The sequence below is a fragment of the Otolemur garnettii genome, unplaced genomic scaffold (genome assembly GCF_000181295.1).
Source record: "Otolemur garnettii isolate 467f Iridium unplaced genomic scaffold, OtoGar3 scaffold00029, whole genome shotgun sequence".
In the NCBI taxonomy this organism is placed as follows: Eukaryota; Metazoa; Chordata; class Mammalia; order Primates; family Galagidae; genus Otolemur; species Otolemur garnettii.
Window position 1 is genome coordinate 9,584,405 of NW_003852424.1, and position 21,641 is coordinate 9,606,045.

The 21,641-nt window shown below is 43.2% G+C and overlaps 1 protein-coding gene and 1 pseudogene across 1 annotated transcript in view; one reads left to right on the plus strand and one right to left on the minus strand.

Moving 5' to 3' along the window:
* The first annotated feature begins 898 nt into the window (after positions 1-898).
* AKAP13 (A-kinase anchoring protein 13) overlaps positions 899-21,641 on the plus strand; it is a 298,016-nt gene continuing 277,273 nt past the window's right edge. The window contains exon 1 of the mRNA XM_023512618.1: positions 899-1,116. The gene's annotated coding sequence lies outside the window, so the exon portion shown is untranslated. The remainder of the gene's footprint in view (positions 1,117-21,641) is intronic.
* On the minus strand, positions 11,894-11,951 carry LOC111724982 (annotated as a pseudogene).

The window sequence follows — 21,641 nt, forward strand, 5'->3', positions numbered from 1 at the left end:
TATGTGCCGGTGCCCTAACCACTTACCTACAGGCGTGGAGCCGGTACCACTGTTTTTACTTCAATCATCAGTTTTGCATGTTCTTGAACTGTCTATAAAGTGTTTCTATTATTAATATTTTTCTAGTACTTTTTTTTTCTTACAACTTTCTTCTTGACCTGAGAAATAACATCAGTGAAGCAATGGTTTGACAGGCGTTTCCACCCCTAATACACGTTAACGTAAACACGTAACTATCAAAGTAAAGACGTTTATATACCAACTAATATGATCTCCCAGGCCGCCACAGGTATACGGACCACATTTGTTTCTCAAAGCCACCAGATGATTTCTGAGGTCCTTTGCAACACAAACACTGAAAGATTTTGTGAGGAAAGTGAACCGAAAGTTCTCGGCAGGCACTGTCAAAATTCTGACATTGCCATAGCGCCATCATGCATTCATCCGTCAACACTTGCTGAACACACAGCAATGACTTTCCAAAGCTTTGGACACTGCTAAACTGCACTTCCTGATTTGAACTGGGAGAAATAAGCCATTTCAGTGTGTGTGGTTAAGTGCTACAGCTCAGGTAAGCACAGGGCACACAGAGGAAGGGCGGTTTCTTGAGATTCGGCAGAGTGAAGACAACTGGTGGGCATTCCCTAAAGCCTCTACCACCAGCCACCCCACTTTGATCACTTTGCCGCGGCGCAGCAGTGGCGGTCAACCTCAGCCTCCCTTAGCAACTTACGCGCACCGCCCAAGAACCTTTCTATTGGTCGCACGGAGCATGACGGGCAGCTCTGACATGCAATCCCAGCTCGTGGTCTTTGGCTCCTGGTTACTCACGGGAGGACTCGTAGGCGTTACCGCCTTCTCTGGGCACTCCGCCCCTCCTCGCGCGGTGTGTGGCGCATGCGCGGGTGCGCTAGGGCTGTGTGCAGGGCTAGCGCGGGGCCGAGCAGCCGCCGGGAAGCTCCTGGGCTCCACCGAGACCGTGGTGCCCGCTCCTATCCTGGGCCGCAGCCGCTTTAGCCGCCGCCGCCGGGGGAACGGCCGCCTATTGTCTTTCTCCGCGGCGAAGGTGTGGAGCTGTTCCGGCTCGGCCCGCGGGGGAGCCCCGGGAGCCGCTAGGTAAGAGCGCAACTCAGTTGGCGGAGTTGAGGGAAGTTTTGTGGTTTGAGAAAGGGTAGCGGAGAGGGGCGCGGGCCCCTCCCCCTGCTGCCGCTGCTCGGTGGCGAGGCACAAAGGGAGGAGCGGGGCTGCTGGGGGTGGAGGGGGGCGGAGAGGGGCGGACGACGGTGCTCGGGTGGCGGGGCGGCCGGGCGGCCGGCTCTGGCCACCCCTCCTCCGCATCCCCCCGGTCCCGCATTGTCTGTCCCCGGCCGCGGCGCGCCTCTCACTCCCCGCAGCCCGTCTTGGGGGCCGCCCCCGCCCCCTCGGTCCTTGGACCCCCGCTCCGGGCTCCCGCGGTCGGCGCCGCCGAGGCTGGCTTAGTCTTCTTCTGGGGGCGGCAGCCGCAGTAGCCCCCGCGAGCGCCGGGCAGCTCTGCGGGTCGCGCTGGGGGGCCGGAGTCAGCCGCCTGGAACAAGTGCTGCGGGCGCGAGGGAGCGGTTCCCCCGGGCCGACGCCGGCGGTAAACACGTCGGGCCGCGCCCGCCTGCGGGGCCCTCTCCTCGCCTGCTCCCGGGCGCGGCTCGCCTGACCCCCGCGGGTCGGAGGCCGGCTGCCGGCGGGACCCGTGCGGTCTGCACGCGCTCTGGGAGACTGGCAGCGAGCAGGCTCAACTTGGAGCTACACTTTGAGACCACACAAAACATTTTTATCTTTTATTTTTGTAAATATGACTCCCTGCTCCTCCTTTGCAAAGCCAACCAGTATGTAAATTATAAAAAATGGGGACCTCCTTGATTTTTTAATCAAGAAAGGGAGTAGACAAGTTTGTTTTGTTTTGGAAATACTAGTTCTGACAGCAAAATGATTCAGTCACGTTTAAGTTTCTAGATCCTACTGTGAACTCAGGAATTCACAATGAAAGTTGGATTGAGCAATATTTTGGTGTTCATTCTTTGCTATTACACTCCCTACTGAAGTTATTTTGAGAGTTTATTGCTCCAGGCAAGTATAAAGCAAAACGCAGAGTGCGACCCCCCAGGTTTCCCCCCCTCCACACCGTTTTATTTTTAGAAGCAGCAGCTTATTCAGGCTTTCTAAACCATTGGATTGCCCACATCAAGACAAATGCTGCAGTTCTTGAAAGGTCATTGTTTGCAAGTTTGTAAAGAAGTTATGATCAATTGAGATAAATCAGTGTTACTGATCTCCTATTCCTTCTTGGACGGTGGAGATTGGAGCACTGTGTCAGGTGCAAGCCTTGTTAGGTTTTGGGTTCACTGACTCCACAGAATTTGGTTAGTTTGGCTTATAATATAAGAATAATTCTATTTAAATTCCTCAGGTAGAATTAGTTTAATTGTCTTTTGTAGTGGAACAAAGTTATCAGCGTGTCATTTAATTTCAGTTATTGTATCCCTTTGTCATATTAAAAAGAAAAATTTGGGAAATAACTGTATATCACGAGATCAGTTTTTCATGCTAAGAGAGTAATATAGAGAAGTGTTCCTGGGGTTTTCTGGTTTGGTTGGGGTCACTTTGCTCTAAAACCAACTTTTGTTGCCTGAGGAAGCCAAAGACAAATTTTCTTAAGGCATAAGCATTGTGCTTTTAAACTACAAAGTCGCTTTTGGGACTGACAATACTTGTTCTATAGCTTCCTTTTCTGGTTGTATGTGGGATTGTGGGGAGGGAGGTTGACAGAGATTGGAAAGGGTTGTCAGGGAGGAACATAATGTAAACAAATGCTACTTAGTACATAAGGAGACAAGTACACAAGTTGTTTTCCTTCTCTGGGCTGTGATAGCATGTTATCCTGCACATAACTTTTGTTTTAGGATTTTTTTCACTTCTTATTTCTCTGATTAAGTGGTAACTGTACACATTGCCTGGTAGATGTAATGATAATTTGGTACATTTGTACATATGTATGATTGGACTCCTCTAGTCTTTTAATTCCTTGAGAGGTGTGATGAGCCTTATTTGACTTAGCTTTGGTGCGGGCATCCAGTTTGAATTGGGTGGAATGCTTTCTACTAGTTAGTGGTAGTGCACATAGGAGGGAGTTGCTAACTCTGGGACTTGCCCAAAGTGACAATTCACCTGCAGATCTGTGATGATATTTTCTTTAAAAGGATGTCTAACCCTTCTTTTTATTTGTTGATTACTTCTTGAAAAGAAATGGGGTTTAAATAGTGCTCCATGGGTTTCAAAATGAGATTCTAATTGAGAAGTCCAATCTCCCTCTTTTTAGTGAAGTCATGAAGATTGCTGGACAAATCCATTCACAACTCTGCCCATTCCAAAATTGTGAAATTGGGAGGTAGCACAGTTGAGAAGAAAGTATACTCTTTTGGAGCTAGGTAAATTTGAGTTCAAATCTCCACATTTTCATTCATTAGTTGTGTCTGAGCCTTAGCCTCTTAGCTTCAGTTTACTACTCTATGAGGGTTAGTAATATACTTTGCAGTGTTCTTAGGAATAAATGAAACTAGGGGGGGTGCTTTCTACACCACCTAACGTTATGTAGGTGGCTGTTTCCTGGTAGATGTAATGACAATTTTAGTACTTTTGTACATGGCTTAAAAGAAAGTGTTCCCCGAAGTCTAATGCTTCATTGAGTATAGTGGTTTAGTTATTTTTTTCATCAAGTAGGGGTCCTGACCCTTGTCTTATCCAAATGCATTTTTTAAAGGTGCCAGAAGAAGTGAAGGATAATAGAAACAATGCGATTATATCTTCTTGCAGAGGGGCTTGCTAGGGAACAGCTCTGTGATTGTAGTGTGTAGGAAACAGTGGAAGGTGGGGTGTTTTCAGTACTTTGAATAGGATATTGGAGTTAGTTCCAACTTTTTCCCTTAGTTTACCTTTGTCTTGAAAAATAACAAGTATGGATTATGACTGTTTTTCTCACACTTACAATAGAACTGGACTGGCTGTTAACACCGGGTAAGTGTAATATTGAGATTTGAGCAAATCACTCACTTCCCTTTCCAGTCCCTCTTTGTAGATGCCACCATTTACGGAAGGAAGCAGTGATATAAATCAGTGTACCATCTCAGTTTAGAATACGTACAGTACCAGGCTGGGCTCCTATAGCTGAGCGGCTAGGGTGCCAGCCACATGCACTGGGGCTGGTGGATTCAAACCCGGCCTGGGCCTGCTAAACAACAACAGAAACAGACAACTACAGAAAGAAAACAAAACAGCTGGGCATTGTGATGGGTGCCTGTAGTCCAGCTATTTGGGAGGCTGAGGCAAGAGAATCGCTTAAGACCACGAGTTTTAGGTTGCTGTGAGCTGTGATGGCATGGCACTCTTCTGAGAGTGACATAGTGAGACTCTGTCTCAAAAGAAAAAAAGAATACTAAACTGCGAAATGGAATAGATACAGTCTAGAAATGTTTAATTGTTGAGGATGTTTCTGTGTATTGAATTCCATCTTTCCATTAGGTTTCTTATAAAGAAATTACAGTAAACTTTTCTTTTTATTTTTTATTTACTTTTAAAGTTATGGGTACATTATAGTTGTATATATTATTTACAGGGTGCGTGTGATGTTTTGATAGAAGCATACAGTGTATTAATCAAATCAGGGTAATTGGGGTATTACATCACCTCAGGCATTTATCATTTCTTTTTTTGTTATTGAGACAGAGCCTCAAGCTGTCACCCTGGGTAGAGTGCTGTGGCATCACAGCTCACAGCAACCTCCAACTCCTGGGTTCAAGTGATTCTCTTGCCTCTACCTCTCAAATACCTGGGACTACAGGCACCCGCCACAATGCCCGGCTGTTTTTTGGTTGTAGCCGTCATTGTTGTTTAGTGGGCCCGGGCTGGATTCGAACCTGCCAGCTCAGGTGTATGTGGCTGGCGCCTTAGCCACTTGAGCCACAGGCTCTGAGCACATTTATCATTTCTATGGCAATTTTTTTTTTTTTTTTTTGTAACAGAGTCTCACTATGTCACCCTAGGTAGAGTGCTATAGCATCATAGCTCACAGCAACCTCAGACTCTTGTGCTTTTAAGCAATTCTCTGGCCTTAGCCTCCCAAGTAGCTGGGACTATAGGTGCCCGCCACAATGCCTGGCTATTTTTGTTGTAGTTGTCATTGTTCTTTGGCAGGCCTGGGCTGGGTTCAAATCCGCCAGCTCCAGCGTATGTGGCTGGTGCCTTAGCCAGTATAGCAAACTTTTAAAAATTATATTTGATTTTTCTAACAGATTTAGATGTCTCTGAAGAGCTAGATGAACAAACTTGGACTTTTTGATGTTCCTTTCTTTTAAAGTTAACATCTAAGTGCACTTGGATAGACGTAGTTATTAGTGATGAGGACAAGTAATCATTTGAAAATGGTGCCTTCTTCTCCACCACCGTGAATGGAGAGAGAGGACTAAGTTGTTAATGGGAGGAAGTTTGTTTCTTGTGAATGTCCTTGAATTTATAGTTGTCTAGTCCTCCTAGTCCACCTACGAGTTGATTGGGACGTAATATGCAAGAGATGAATAGATAGTGCATTGATGTCAGTCCTTGCTGGGAGGATGGATCAGCACCGTGGTCGTATGAGTATTTGTGTGAGGCAGTGGTGTGCTTTTTCTTTTTACCTCTCCAGAGCGGTCTTCAGTGCCTGGGGAAGGTGTGTTTGTATGATATGGATTTATTTGGGGTGAGGTGTTTACCATTTACGTTATTTTACAGGCTCTTCTTTGGCTGCTTTGGCACTACAGTGGCAGAGTTAAGTAGTTATGACAGAGTATCTGTGGTCCACAATGCCAGAAATATTTCCATCTGTCCTTTTACACGCCCTTGTTCTGTATAACCAAATACAGTTACAGTATTCATACCTAAGATTAACGTTAATTCTGTAATATTCTTTAGTGCCTGTTTAATTCTCTCTATTCCGAAATATCTTTCATCGTTGATTTATTTTTTATTTTATTTTATTTTTTATTGAGACAGTCTCACTCTACCCTGGGTAGAGTGCCGAGGAGTCATCAGAGCTCACAGCAACCTCAATCCCTTTGGCTCAAGTGAGTCTCTTGCCTCAACCTCCCTAGTAGCTGGGACTACAGGCGCCTGCCATAACGCCCGGCTATTTTGTTGTTTAGCAGGCCCAGGCCACGTTTGAACCCACTGGCCCTGGAGCATGTGGTTGGTGCCCTAAGGACTGAGCTATGAGTGTCCAGTTGGTTTTATTTTTATTTTTATTTTTTTTGAGACAGTATCTCACTATGTCACCCTCGGTAGAGTTCTGTGACATCACAGCTTCCAGCAACCTCAAACTCCTGGGTTTAAGCAATTCTCGTGCCTGAGCCTCCCCAGTAGCTGGGACTATAGGTGCCTGCCACAGTGCCTGGCTATTTTTCTTTGGTTGTAGTTATTGTTGTTTGACAGGCCTGGGCTGGATTTGAGCCTGCCAGCTCTGGTGTATGTGGCTGGCGCCTTAGCTGCTTGAACTACAGGTGCTGATCCCATTCATCCCCCAGAATTCTCTTGGGCCTGTTTATAGTCAACCCATTCTCTACCCCTAGACCCTGGAAACTGCTGATCTGTTTTGTTGTTCCCATGTTTTATTTTGTGTTTTCAGGAATGTCATATACATGGAATCATATGGAATGTAGCCTTTTTTTAATTTTATTTGTCCACTGACCAGTGATGTTAAGCATCTTTTCATGTGATTAAATAGTTCTCTGGTGATGTGTCTGTTCAAAATCTTTTTGCTCATTTGAAAAAACTGAGTTGTTTTTATATACTGTAGAGAATCAGGTATGTGATTATGATTTGCAAATATTTTCTTGTATTCTATGCCTTTTTAAAATTCTCTTAATAATGTCTTTTGGTGAGTGGCGCCTGTGGCTCAAAGGAGCAGGGCACTGGCCCCATATGCTGGAGGTGGCGGGTTCAAACCCAGCCCTGGCCAAAAACTACAAAAAAAAAAAAAAAAAGTCTTTTGGTGAGCTTAAGTTCTTAATTTTTATGATCCAGTTTATTGCTTTTTTTCTTTGTGGATCATGTTTTTGGTGTAATATCTTAGCAATCTTGGCCCAATTGAAGAGCTCAAGACTTTCCCTTATATTTTCTCCTAGAAATAGTTTAAAATTTTACAGTTGGGTTTGTGATCTACTTTGAGCTAATTTTCTTAAGTGGTTCAAGGTGTGGATTATTTTTTTACATGTGGATTTGCATTTGTCGCAGCAACATTTGTTCAAAAGGCTTTCCTTTCTCACTTGAATTACCTTTGTACATTTGTTGAAAGTTGATTGATTGTGTATATGTGGAGCTTTGTCTAGTTTGTTTTGCTTTATTGATCTGGTCTTTTTTTGAGACAGAGTTTCATTATGTTGCTGGGTAGAGTGCTGTGGTATCACAGCTCACAGCAATCTCCAACTCTTGGGCCTAAGTGATTCTCTTGCCTCAGCCTCCCAAGTAGCTGGGACTACAGGTGCCCACCCCAATGCCCGGCTATTTTTTGTTGTAGCTGTCATTGTTGTTTGGCAGGCCCTGGCTGGGTTCAAACCCACCGGCTCCTGTGTACATGGCTGGTACCATAGCCGCTGAGCTACAGGTGCTGAACCCAGTTTTTCATTTCTTCATTACCACACTGTTGATTACTGTAACCTTACAGTAAGTAAGGTAGTGAGAGTTCCCTTTTTGTATTATTTTTTAGAATTGTTTGTGGACTCTAGTTGCTTTGCCTTTCCACGCCTAGTTTAGAATCATCTTGTTGATACATACAAATCCTGTTAGGTTTTCTTTTTTTTAATTTAAGAGACACGGTGTCACTTTGTCACCTTTGGTAGAGTGCTGTGGTGTCACAGCTCACAGCAACCTCCAGCTCCTGGGTGTAGGCGATTCTCTTGACTTAGCCTCCTGAGTAGCTGGGACTATAGGTGCCCACTGCAATGCCTGGCTATTTTTTGTTTTAGTTTGGCTGGGGCTGGATTTGAACCCACCACTCTTGGTATATGGGGCTGGTGCTCTACTCACTGAGCCACAGGTGCTGCCTCCTGTTAGGATTTTTGATTTGGATTGTGTTGAATGTGTAAATCAGAGAACAGTTGACTTTTTTTTTTTTTTTTAGAAACAGAGTCTCATTTTGTCGCCCTCAGTAGAGTGCCATGGCATCACAGCTCACAACAACCTCTAACTCTTGGGCTTTGGTGATTCTCTTGCCTCATCCTCTCAAGTAGCTGGAAGTACAGGTGCCTGCCACAACACACAGCTATTTTTTATTGCAGTTTGGCTGGGGCTGAATTTGAACCCACCACTCTCAGTATATGGGGCCAGTGCCTTACCCACTGAGCCACAGGCAACGCCCCAGATTTTGATTTTTCATTATTGCATTGTCGTTTTTAGCAATTAGTTCTTGCATGTATCTTGTAATCTTTATTTTCTGTTTTTAGAAACAGAGTCCTTACTTTGTCACCCTTTGTAGAGTGCCGTGACATCACAGTTCACAGCAACCTCCAGCTCTTGGGCTTAGGCAATTCTCATGCCTCAGCCTCCCGAGTAGTTGGGACTACAGGCGTCTGCCACAATGCCTGACTATTTATTGTTGCAGTTTGGCCAGGGCTGGGTCCGAACTCGCCACCCTCTGTATATGGGGCCAGTGCCCTACCCACTGAGCCATAGACACTGTCCTTTTTTATAATCCTTATATGTATTTTATGTCTTTTGGTGCTATTGCGAATGAAACTTTTAAAGTTTCAATTTCCAGTTGGTCACCCTGGGTAGAGTACAATGGTGTTGCAGCTCACAACAACCTCAAACTCGTGGGCTCAAGTGATTTTCTTGCCTCCGCCTCCCAAGTAGCTGGGACTACAGGTGCCTGCCATAACACCTGGCTATTTTTAGAGACGGAGTGTCATTCTGGCTCAGGCTGGTCTTGAACCTGTCAGTTCAGGTGATCCACCTGCCTTGGTCTCCCAGAGTGCTAGGATTACAGGCGTGAGCCCCTGTATCTGGCCTGTGATTGAATATTGTATGCTGACTTTGTACCCTGCAACCTTGCTAAACTCACTAATGGTTCTAGAAGCCTTTTTGTAGATTCTTTGGATTTTTTTACGCACATAGACAATAATGTGATTAGCAAATAAGGGCAGTTTGATTTCTTTGTTTTTAGTCTAGGTACTTTGTTTTCTTTTTATTGCTTTCCTGGACTGGCTAGGATCCCTACTATGATGTTGAATAGGAGTTTCTAGAGTGGACATCCTTTCTTTGTTCCTTTCTTGTTTTAGGGGAAATACATGAAGTGTTTCACAGGTTAATATGGTGTTAGCCATAGGTATTTTTGTTTGCTTGTTTTTGCAGCTATCTTTTAGCAAGTTGAGGAAGTTTTTTTCTATTTTTAGCTTGCTGAGAGTTTTTGTCATCATTAGAATTACTGAGTTGATCATGTTATTTCTTTTGTAGTCTGGTGATTTGTTGAACTAGCTCTGCATTCTTGTGATAATCCTCATTTGATCATAGAGTATTATCATTGAGTTTGATTTGCTACTGAATCTTTATTTTTTCCTTACTTTGTAATCATGTTCACTTCACTAAAATTCCCAGTCATGTGTATAATATTAATGACATTTGTTGAGTCTCTGTCTGTTAAATGCCAAATGTCCCTTGGGGGTTAAAGTGTTCCTGACATAAAAACCATTGCTTTGAAGAGTCTTGGACTTTGTATTGGCAAGTTAAGTTACATGCTTTTTTTTTTTTCTTTCCTTTTGAGACAGTCTCACCCTGTCACCCTCAGTAGAGTGCTGTGACATTACAGCTCACAGCAACCTCAAACTCCTGGGCTTAGGCGATTTTCCTGCCTCAGCCTCGCAAGTAGCTGGGGCTGTAGGTGCCCGCCACAATGCCTGGCTATTTTTGTTGTTGTTGTTGTTGCAGTTTGGCCGGGACCGGGGTCTAACCTGCCACCTGTATATGGTGCCGGTACCCTACTCACTGAGCCACAGGTGCCACCCAGCCATCTTTTTTTTTTGCTGCTGCTGTTGTTGCAGCTGTCACCATTATCTGTCTGGCCCAGGTGGGGCTAAAACCTGCCAGCTCTGGTGCATGCGGTTGGTTGGCACCCTGCCCACTGAGCTATCTGCACTGCCCAGGTTACATGCTGTTTTTTTTTTTTTTTTGAGACAGAGTTTCATTATGTCACCCTCAGTAGAGTACTTTGGCATCACTGCTCACAGCAACCTCAAACTCCTAGGCTTAAGCGATTCTCTTGCCTCAGCCTCCCGAGTAGCTGTGACTACAGGTGCCCACCACAATGCCTGGCTATTTGTTTTGGTTGTTGTAGTTTTCATTGTTGTTTGGCAGGCCCTGGCTGGGTTTGAACCTGTCAGCCCCAGTATATGTGGCTGACACCTTAGCCGTTGAGCTACAGGCGCTGAGGTAAGTTACATGCTTGTTATACCCCATTACTAAGGCATGATGGCTCTAAAATTTCCATTGAAGGCTCAGCGCCCGTAGCACAGTGGTTACCACCCAGGCTAATGGGTTTGACCCTGGCCCGGGCCAGCCAAACGATGACAACTGCGACAAAAAATAGCCGGGTGTTATGGTGGACACCTGTAGTCCCAGCTACTTGGGAAGTTGAGGCAAGAGAATCGGTTATGCCCAAGAGTTTGAGGTTGCTGTGAGCTGTGACGCTACAGCACTCTACTGAGGGTGACATAGTGAGACTGTCTCAAAAAAATAAAATAAAATTTCCATTGAAGAATTGGATGCCCCACAAGGATTCTACTCTATCTATTCAGAACACAAATGTCTCCCAGCCCGATGTGAACCCTGGAGCTCACTTTGCTTACAATTTTTGGGTCATTCTTTGTGTGCTCTCATACATTTTTACCATATTTTTACATAACTTACTAAATATCAGACTTATGGGGGCCTCTGTGCTAGCTTCTCCTCCATGAAACTCCCTCTTATCTGTAATTGCCAAACTCCCCAGCTTTTCCAAACTCTTAGTTGGTCTTCTAGACTTGACGAGACTACCCGGGTGTGCTTAGGATCCTCCTTTTGCCTCCAGGCAAAAATCTGGTAAAATTGTAGGGCTTTTCTTGTCTGTTTTTTTCTCTTAGGGATTGCAGTTCTCTGCTGGCTGTTGTCCAGTGTAGAAAAGATGTTGCCGTATATATTTTGTCCATTTTTCTTGAGACAGATGTGGAATGAGTTTGCTGGGAGGAGGACAGATTGTGACTTCCCTTTGGATGTGCTGTTTGAGATCTGTGAGACAGAGTCTCAAGCTGTCACCCTGGACAGAATGCTGTGATGTCGTAACTCACAGCAACCTCCAACTCTTAGGCTCAAGTGATTCTCTTGCCTCAGTTTTTTTTTTTTCCTTTCTTTTGTTTTTTTTTAGATCAGATTAGGTGTCTCGCATTTGCTCAGGCAATCCACCCGCCTCCCAGAGTGCTAGGATTACAGGCGTGAGCCACCTCGCCTGGCCTATTTTGTCCATTTTTCTAGTTGTTGGGGGCTGAGGGTCTTGGCAAGATAAGTCTAGATGCAGTTACTCCATTGTGGTTTGCAACCAAAGTCCCTTGGGTGGGCCTACTTGTTGGTGGAGCAGAGAGTCTCATTAGAGGGTTCTCAAAGTCACTAATTAACAAATATTTGTGGAATGTCTACTGAGTGTTGTTCAGCCCTTATTTTGTGGGGAATACAAAAAAGGTGGATATCTTTCAGTTGAAGAGGCGCATGGTACATACCTAAGGTTACCCAAAGAGATGAAACGTCGTGGTGATGAACAGAAAGAGAAGGTTCACTATGACCTGGTAATTCCCCCTCCCCCCCATTTTTAGGGGAGTGTCTTCTGGTAAAACCAGAAAACCTAGACAAATTCTAAAAGAGCCATAATACTTGTGGTCTGGTGTTTTCCTATAGAAAGGCTTTCTTCTGCATTTTGTTTCTTAGCATATATGCCTGTGGCACAAGTTGTTTGGCTGCTTATTCCCTGTCTGGTTTCAGGTAAGTTATCTTTCTCTACAATTCAGTGTTCTTTCTCTGTTCTCTTTTTCAAATAGTTAGAGGACGTACCTTGTAGTGTTGCTCATTAATTTACTCAGATACCTGAGTGCCTTCTGTAAGTCAGGCACTGTTCTAGGGAATGGGGATTCAGTGAGAAACAAAATGTAGTTGCTGCCCTCAATCTGTATTCAGGCAAGGGAAGCAGAACAGATGAGCAGATAGTTGCAGTGATGTCTGGTGTTGACAATTCTAGAAAGGATATGAAGAGTATTAACAGAGATTGGAGAGTTCAAACAAGGCTTTACTGAGTAGCTGAGGTTTGAGCAGAGACCTGAAGAAAAATGAAGGGAGCAAACCACACGAAGATTCAAGGGAAGTACAGTATCACCTCTGTAAGAACCACCCAAGGGACTGGAACAAACTTTTTAACATAAGGAGGTGGTCAGCATAAGGAACTAGGCCTGCTGCATTGAAAGGTCCATGTGGTCTGTGTCTGGTCTATGAAAATTAGGTTAATGCAAGGAGATGGTCAGTGTAGGGGGTGGTCAACTATATATGTATTTTGTTTTTTTTTTTTTCAGTTTTGGCCAGGGCTGGGCCCTGTCACCCCTGGTATATGGGGCTGGTGTCCTACTTTTTGAGCCATAGGCGCCGCCTGGTGTGCAACTATTTTCAAAGTAGATCTGATTCACAGGGCCTAAGGTGAGAATGTAACAGTGATGCTAGGCATACTCTGCCTGGTGAGAAAGGAAAACTGTGGGAGGGAAGGTTTGTACAATGTAGCCAGAGATCAGATCAGGTAGGCTCTTAAGCAGGTGTCCTCAGACTACGGCCAGTGGGCCACATGCGGCCCACCTATGACATTTATCCATCTCGCTGGGTGTTTTTGTCGCCACTGCCTGTCCTGCTTAGTAGTAGCCAACTTGTCCCGGAGCCCGCAGTCTGGCCCTCCAACGGTCTGAGGGACAGTGAACTGGCCCCTTTTTAAAAAGTTTAAGGACCCTCCTCTTAAGTATGATGGGAAGCAACTGAGGAATTTTTATTTTATTTTATTTGTTCAACTGAGGAATTTGAGCAAGCCATGACAAGAGCTGATTTAGATTTAAAAATTTCATTGTTGGTATAGGGAGCAGAATTGGAAATAGGGAGATTAGTTAAGAGATTTGCCATGGTCTGGGCAAGACAAGTCTGCAACTTGGATTAGGGTGGCAGCAGAGGGTAGAACTGATAGGATTCCTTACAGATTGGAAAAATGTTCCAAAGGAAGGAGAAATTTAGGACAATTCCCAGATGTTTTACCCAAACCAACTGGTAAATGGTAGGGATGTGGAATGAGTTGGCTGGGAGGAGGAGAGATTGTGATTTCCCTTTGGACGGGCTAAGTTTGAGATCTGTGAAACTGTTAAGTGGAGGTATCAGTAAGTGTTTGGATATACACATCTTGATTACAAGGATGAAGTCTGGACTGGATGCATGAATTAGAGAATTACAGCTAGAGAAGGGAGAGTGGGAGGTTACCGTGGGGACTGGGCATGTGGTAGGGGCTCATGGATGGTAGCTAGTGATAACACAAGAACTGGGTATAACCAAAGGAGAGCCAGATAGGAATGAAGGAAAACAGCAGTGATCTAAGCAGTCCCTTGTCTATTATGTCACAGTTAGGACTATAAACATGCTGAAAACTTCTCTGAGCACAGTGAAAGTATTATTAGTGAAATTTGTTGTACCTTTCCAGTCTCTTAAGGACATCTGTGATAGTCAGTAGATATTGACATTTTTAATGTGACGCAAAGGTTATTTGTGTGTGCTTTGTGTACACCTGGACACAGGACTATCCACAGGAGGCTGTTGCAGTGTTAGTTACTTTAGAGGAGGGAGTTGATAGGTAGGGTACTTTTTTACCTTCTGATCTTTTTTCTTTCTTTCTTTTTCTTTTCACCTTCTGATTTTTGGCAGTGTGTGTGTTTATTTTTACTCTTATTTTTCATAAAGGAGGTCAATAGTATTTTTGCAAGGTCTACTCAGTTGGTGAGTTTTGGGAATGATGGGTTTCATTTGTTTGTAGTTGCTGAACATTGGTTCTTGCATAGGTCAAGTTCTTGACTATGAACTGTTACCTTAAAAATTTGCCCCCTTGGCTCAGCACCAGCCACATACACCAGAGCTGGCAGGTTGGAATCCAGCCTGAGTCTGCCAAACAAGAATGAGAACTATAGCCTGGTGTTGTGATAAGCACCTGTAGTCCCAGCTACTTGAGAGGCTGAGGCAAGAGAATCGCTTAAGCCCAGGAGTTGGTTGCTGTGAGCTGTGACGCTAGGGCACTCTACCCAGGGCGACAGCTTGAGGCTCTGTCTCAAAAAAAATAAAAACATTTGTGCCCTTAGTCATCATAGATGGGAATCAGATAAGAGAGTATGGGTGGTTGGTGTTTTTGTTTATTTTTTTTTTAAAAGCGATGAGGATCCCAGGTGTGGTGGCTTACTCTTGTAATACCAGTACTCTAGGAGGCCAAGGCAGGTGGATTGCCTGAGCTCAGGAATTTGAGACAAGCCTGAGCAAGAGTGAGCCTCCATTTCTAAAAATAGCCAGGAATTATGGCGGGCACCTGTAGTTCCAGTACTTGGGAGTCTGAGGCAAGGGGATTGCTTGAGCCCCAAAATTTGAGGTTGCTGTAAGCTGTGATGACAAAGTGAGGCTCTGTCTCACTTAAAAAAAAAAAAGAGAGAGAGAGAGAGAGAAAGATGGAGTTTACCCAGGTTAGACTTGAATTCTTGGGCTCAAGCCATCCTCTTGCCCCAGCCTCCTGAGTAGCTGGGACTGCAGGGGCCCAGGTGTGGGTGGTTTTGATGGGAGTTTGCAGCACTTTTTGGGAAAGTTATTAGCACATGCTTTTCCACCAGGCTGCTGTGATGCCATTTTGTTCAGAGGGGATTTTGTGTTGCATTATGGTAGGCAGATCACTTCAGAGAAAGAAATTAAACGTTATTGAGAAGTTTTTTTGTTCTGTTTTAAGTCTGAACTATATCATCAACAGTCAGACTTTTACTTAGAAGTATTCCTTTTGTAGGTGATAGCTGTGCTAAAAAAGTGGTGAATATGACAGGGGCTTTTTGCAGATTTGGCATTTGCTGTAATTCATGAATCACTTCTGAAAACATATGCAGTGTGATGAGGATAGTGTCTGTAAATTATTCTGCCTACCTGGTCTTGCTTTTTGTATTTCTGGAATGGGAGAAAGGAGGTCCACTGTGGCATTGCATGGAAATTTCTGTTACCTTTTACAGGCTGGAAGGCAGTGGTTTTTTGCCTCTTGGATGCTTTGTACACAGAGTGGCTGGACTCAATAAAAGGAACTCTAGATGAGACCTTACAGTTTGGGAGTTACTTAGGGAAAAAATGTGGCAACAATAGTTGAGGAGTGGAGTTCTAAGAGTTGCTTTTGCCTAGCTCTCCTGCCATAATGGTACTGTACGTATGCTTAGAGAACAGGCTAGCGTGTGTTCAGTCTAGAGGGATTTTGCGAGACCATTTCCTAAAAGGGGTTTTCTAACAAATAAAACCGGTGAAGAGAAGAGACTTTCACTGTGTGTATCTGCGCATTGTGTTGGTTCCCAGCCTTTGAATCCTATGGTAACCCTGTAAGACAGATACTATCCTCTCTCCTTTTTTTTTTAAGAGACAGGAGTCTTATTTTGTCACCCTTGGCAGAGTGCCGTAACATCACAGTTCACAGCAACCTCCAGCTCTTGGACTTAGGCAATTCTCTTGCCTCAGCCTCCTGAGTAGCTGGGACTACAGGCGCCCAACACAACGCACGGCTATTTTTTTGTTGTTGCAGTTTCGCCCAGGCCAGGTTCGAATTCGCCACCCTCAGTATAGGGAGCTGGCGCCCTCCTCACCGAGCCACAGCGCTGCCCACTCTCTCCTTTTTTTTTTGATAAAAAGAAATTAGTATTCAGAGATTTTGTTTTGCTTCTCTCTCAGGTCAATGATGTACACTGTTGTCTAGGACATTGTGACTATATAAACATACTCTAGTTTTGTTGTATATGCCGTAAGTCACATTTTTTACTCTGATGTAATTATATCTGAAGTAGCCAGCTTAAAAATCCAACTTGTTCTGGCTCGGCGCCTGTGGCTCAAGTGGCTAAGGCACCAGCCACATACACCTAAGGTGGTGGGTTCAAAACCAGCCCGGCCCGCCAAACAACAATGGTGGCTGCAAGCAAAAAATAGCTGGGCGCTGTGGCAGGCACCTGTGGTCCCAGCTACTTGGGAGGTGGAGGCAGGAGACTCGCTTGAGCCCAGGAGTTGGAGGTTGCTGTGAGCTGTGATGCCACAGCACTCTACCCAGGGGGAAAGCTTGAGGCTCTGTCTAAAAAAAAAAAAAAAAAAAAAAAAAATCCAGCTTGTTCTTGTAAAATATAAAAATCATTGTGGTCTGCTTCTAAAGTTTTCGTAGAATTCTTAAATACTGCTAGGTTTCCATGTATGTACCTTGAAAGTAACAGCAACTTGCCTGTAGAATTGTAATATTTTCTTTAGCATGCAGGAGCTTTGTGAATGGAAATTAATAATTAAACATTTACACAATTGTTCACTTCAAAGTGTTTTACAAACATTAAATTAGTTCATGTTTAACCTACATTAGGAGTTGAAAAACCAGTTTTTCGCAGGTTCATATTAGCAGCATGGAAGTGTTCGGTGGGGGGGAGACGGAGTTAGTCTTCAGTGAGAAAAATGCAGGTATGAACCATGTAGTTCCAAAGGCCTTTCCTTAGCTGCCTAGCTTTCAGCTGATCCAGGTCACATCAGGAAGGGGGGGAGGGTATCTTCTGCTTAATGCAAAGGACTGAGAAAAAAAAAAAGATAAAGGGTGGGATGGTTGGGGAAGTACCTGGGTGATTCGGTGAACTGTAGTGCATCTTTCTTTTACTGCATTCCCTTAAATGTAAATTGTCCTTAATTCATTTCTGTGAGCATTTTGAGGGGCAGGACATCATTGGGGCAGAGACTGTGGAAATGAATAAATCCTGGTACACATGCTAATTTCTGGGTAAAGAAAAAAGTGTTTTTCCCCCTCCTGGCTCAGGAAATAGTAACTCTGTAACTGAATACTTAGCCAGTTTCCTCACAACCACTTGTCATGTGATTCCATCTCCTCTCCTCCCACCCCCAATATAATGGCTTTAACTTGGCAAGGTTTATAATTGGAAGGAGATACTAGTCCCAGTTTAGCGTGTTTCATCACTTAACTGGTTGTGTGACCTTGAGCAAGTTACTAGCATTCTGCTCTTGAGTTCTTTAGTTCTGTGAAATGACTCATCTTTTGTAGAGTCCTTGAAGGGTGGTTGGAGGAAAATGTAAAACTTCATGCTCTTGGATGTGCAGTGGGACAGAGGATGTTTTCACATCAGTAGGGATTCTTTAGAGTTGCAGTGGCTTCCTTTCTGTTTTGCATGGGATAATTTTCTATCCTTCTTTCTTTCTTTCTTTCTTTTTAGAGACAGAGTCTCACTTTGTCGCCCTTTGTAGAGAGATGTGGCTTCACAGCTCACAGCAACCTCCAGCTCTTGGGCTTAGGCAATTCTCTTGCCTCAGCCTCCTGAGTAGCTGGGACTACAGGCGCCTGCCGCAAGGCCTGGCTATTTTTTTGTTGCAGTTTGGGGCCAGGACGGGGTTCTGAACCCACTACCCTTTATGGGGCCGGCACCCTGCTCACTGAACCATGGGTGCCACTCTGCTTGAGATAATTTTCTTACTGTCGTTGCCTACCATGTCACTATACTTTAAAATAGTTTTTCTTCTAACGTGGCTTAATCAGTAGAATCATTTGATAAATATTGTGTCTGGGTGATTTCCTAAGACAGATCATGCAAGTTCCTTTTCATCATTGCTTCTAGTCCATTATTGAGAAACCTTAGTATATGATGGCAGAAAGGAGAGAAATTCTGAGAGCTTGGCTGGTATATTTAATTAAATTTGTATCACGAATGGGAATCTGTCCTTTAAATGGGACTAAATGAGAATGGCCCTCAACTTTTCCATTTATCATATAGTGTTGTTTTTCAAGTCTTTTTTTATTTTTCCCTCTTTCCTTTTCCTTTTTTTAAACAAATTTTATTTTATTTTATTTTTTTAAGAGACAGGATCTTGCTCTGTCAAGATCTTAGGCTTGACACCCAGGCTAAAGTGCAGTGGTGTGATCAGAGTTAACTACCACCTTGAACTCTTTGGCTTAAGTGATCCTCCTGCCTCAGCCTCCTGAGTAGCTAGAACTATGGGCATGCCCCACCACACCTAGCTCATTTTTAAGTGTTTTAGAGAGAGAAGGCCTGGCTACGTTGCTCAGGCTGATCTTGAACTCCAGGCCTCAGTTAATCCTTGTGCCTTGGACTGCTAAACATTGGGATTGCAGACATGAACGACAATGCTTGGCCTCTTTTCTTCTTGAAATTTGGAAATTTAGAAGTGAGATGAGCTGGCTGTGGTTGGTCAACCACTTTGTGACCTTAAACACACTGTAGTTTAAGCTTTTCATCCTTTCGGTCCTACTAAGATTTATGGTAACCTGGAAGGAATTGTTGTACTGCTGGACCTTGACTAGTAAATATGTGAACTATGATTAAATGAGATTGGCTTAGTTAAATGCTTAAAGCTACCGTTTTATTTGAAAGAATGTCTGAAGGTAACATTTATTTACCTTTTTGAAAAAGGAGACAGAATAGTTCACTTGTGGAAACCCAGCTGGTATCCAAATAATTCAATAAATGGTTGTTTTTCCTAATTAGATTAGGGATTTGAGGTATATTATTTTCAATTACCACTTTAATTTTGCCATACTGTGTATGCCTTCTGTCAATGCATTCTCTCTAGTTAATTTACTGGGATTCATTTGTCAGACTGTTCACTGAATTTATGGGGTAAGGTAATACCACATGTCTGCATTTCCTTCTAGATTATAGATTACATTTTATCTACTGTGTTCATTGTTGTATTCCTAGCACCTGGCATGTACATGGCATATAATAATTGCAATTGTTGTTCAGTTGTATATATTTTGTGAAAAATTCATTCATCCTTCCATTAATCCAAACATTTCCATCCTATTGAAAATAAGTGAACAGATTTTAATATTTTTCCTTCAGAGACAGAGTGTTATTCTATACCCAGGCTGGAGTATAGTGGTATGGTGATAGGTCACTACAGCCTTGAAACTCTGGGCTCAAGGGATGCTCTTGCTTTAGCCTCCTAAGTAGCTACTGTGGGTTGTGCCACTGTACCTGGCTAACTAGAACAATTTCTTTTGGAGAGTCAGGGTCTTGCTGTGTTGCCCAGGCTGGAGATTTTAATTTTTCCTAGCATCTGATTTAGTTTGATTTTGATGAATTTAAAACATTCCTTTTTAGGGGAAAGAGAAGATACCATGTTAAAATGGAAGATTGGTCAGTGTTAATTAAATCTGGTAGTAAAATGTATACGACTGTTGTTTGGTTTTTGTGCTTGGTCAGTGTATGGCTCTGTCACTTTACATTTTAACCTGTTCAACAACTTCGTTGTTGATGTATAGATGGCTGGCCTGAAAATGTAGGTGTATGATGGCTGGCCTAATTTTTGAAAAAAATGTTTTATAATTCTTATTTATATATTTTATTTTATTTTTTTTAGACAGTCTCACTTTGTCAGCCTCAGTAGAATGCCATGGCATCACCTCAAACTCTTGGGCTCAAGCAGTCTTCTTGCCTCAGCCTCCCAAGTAGCTGGGACTACAGGCTCCTGTCACAGTGCTCGGCTATTTTTAGAGACAAGGTCTCCTCTTGCTCAGGCTGGTCTTGAACTCCTGAGTTCAAGCAATCTACTCTCCTTGGCCTGCCAGAGAGGTAGGATTATAGGAGTGAGCCACTGAGCTCAGCCTATTTAATAATTTTTAAACATACTCAAAATAGTAGAATTGACTCTTCTATACCTGTTACTTAGATTCTAGAGAATTAATGTATACATTTTTAAAAAATAACAGCTTTATTGTGATAAAAGCCATATGCCATAAAATTCACCCATCCTTCACTTTAATATGTTTATCCTAATTGTCTTGAAAGTTACTACTAAATATTATTTTTCTAATAGTGATTTTAATGGTGTTTTTACTCCAGTGTAAAATACCATAAACCATGAAATGCCTCTGGAAGACATGGCATAATGTGTTTCCAGGAATGGAACAGACAACATTAACTCAGAGCAAATAGTGCTGAGTAGCCTGTTTTCCTTTCAATAGCAATTACAGAAATAGGACCATAAACCTGCTATTACACACTTTTGTATGAAATCTGAGGTTTCTGTCAAATTGGATGTGGAAAATTATAGCAGCGCAAATTAGTGTTCTGTGCAATTTTTGAGTTATTCTGTCTCATATTAGACTCCACTGTGCCCCCTACCCTCCTGCCAGGTGACTGTGTCTTTTAAGTATCAGCACAAGAATGTTATGATTTATACAAAATTATTTTTGGTTTCATGTCAGTAGTTTTTTTTTTTAATCTCCCCCTATAGAATTTAGTCATCTTTTTTCCCTTGAGGATCTTTTTTTCCCCTTAAAATGCATTCATTCCCACTTTTGATTTTTTTTGAGGAAAATTCTTTTCGAAGTAAATACCTTTGTAAATTTTGTAATTTCTTAATAATTAATTTGAGAATATTTATAAAAATAGTGTTGATCTTGTAAGAGGTTTCATTTGAGGAGGACTCAAGAACAACTGATAGAATGTTTTTCATGGCCCCGTTTGTCCTAAGCTTCTGGAGTCTGTGAAATCTCCCCCGACCCTGTGGTAAAGTATTATTTTAGCTGCTGCCAGAAGTGCTTGTGGCAGTCTAAAGATTACCACTTTTAATAGTTTGCTCACTAGGCTGTCCATAAATGGAGAAGCTCGCTCTGAGCCTAAATAAAAAGGTTCCTCAGGACCCAATATACTAATTCAGAAGAAATTTTTTTTGTGTGTGTGTGGGGTGACAGTCTCACTTTATTGTCCTCCATAGAGTGCCATGGCGTCACAGCTCACAGCAAACTCCAACTCCTAGGCTTAAGTGATTCTCTTGCCTTAGCCTCCCGAGGAGCTGGGACTATAGGTGTCCACCACAACGCCCGGCTATATTTTTTTGTCGTTGTTGCAGTTTGGCTGGGGCCAGGTTCGAACCTGCCACCCTCAGTATGTGGGGCTGGTGCCCTAACCACTGAGCCACAGGCACTGCCCATACATGAAAAATTATGGCTGTTCTGTCCCTCAGCCTGGATGAATTTTGAAATCTACAGGGTTAAGTTCATTAATATAATAGCTGTCATTTACTGGGAACCATCATTGATCTAGGTGTCTTAGGTTTAGCAGTTCTCATCTCTGTAAGGAAGGTACTTTTATGATTTTGCCAGAAAAGGAAATCAAGGCCCAGAGAATTTAGTTAACTAATTTCAGGTACATACTTCATTTAGCATTTTATTTGAAGGCTTGTTGTACATTACTAGGTGCCAGAGATTGAGGGATGAACAAAGTAAGATGTGGTCACTTGTCTTGAAGTGCTTATGTTTTTATTTATTTATT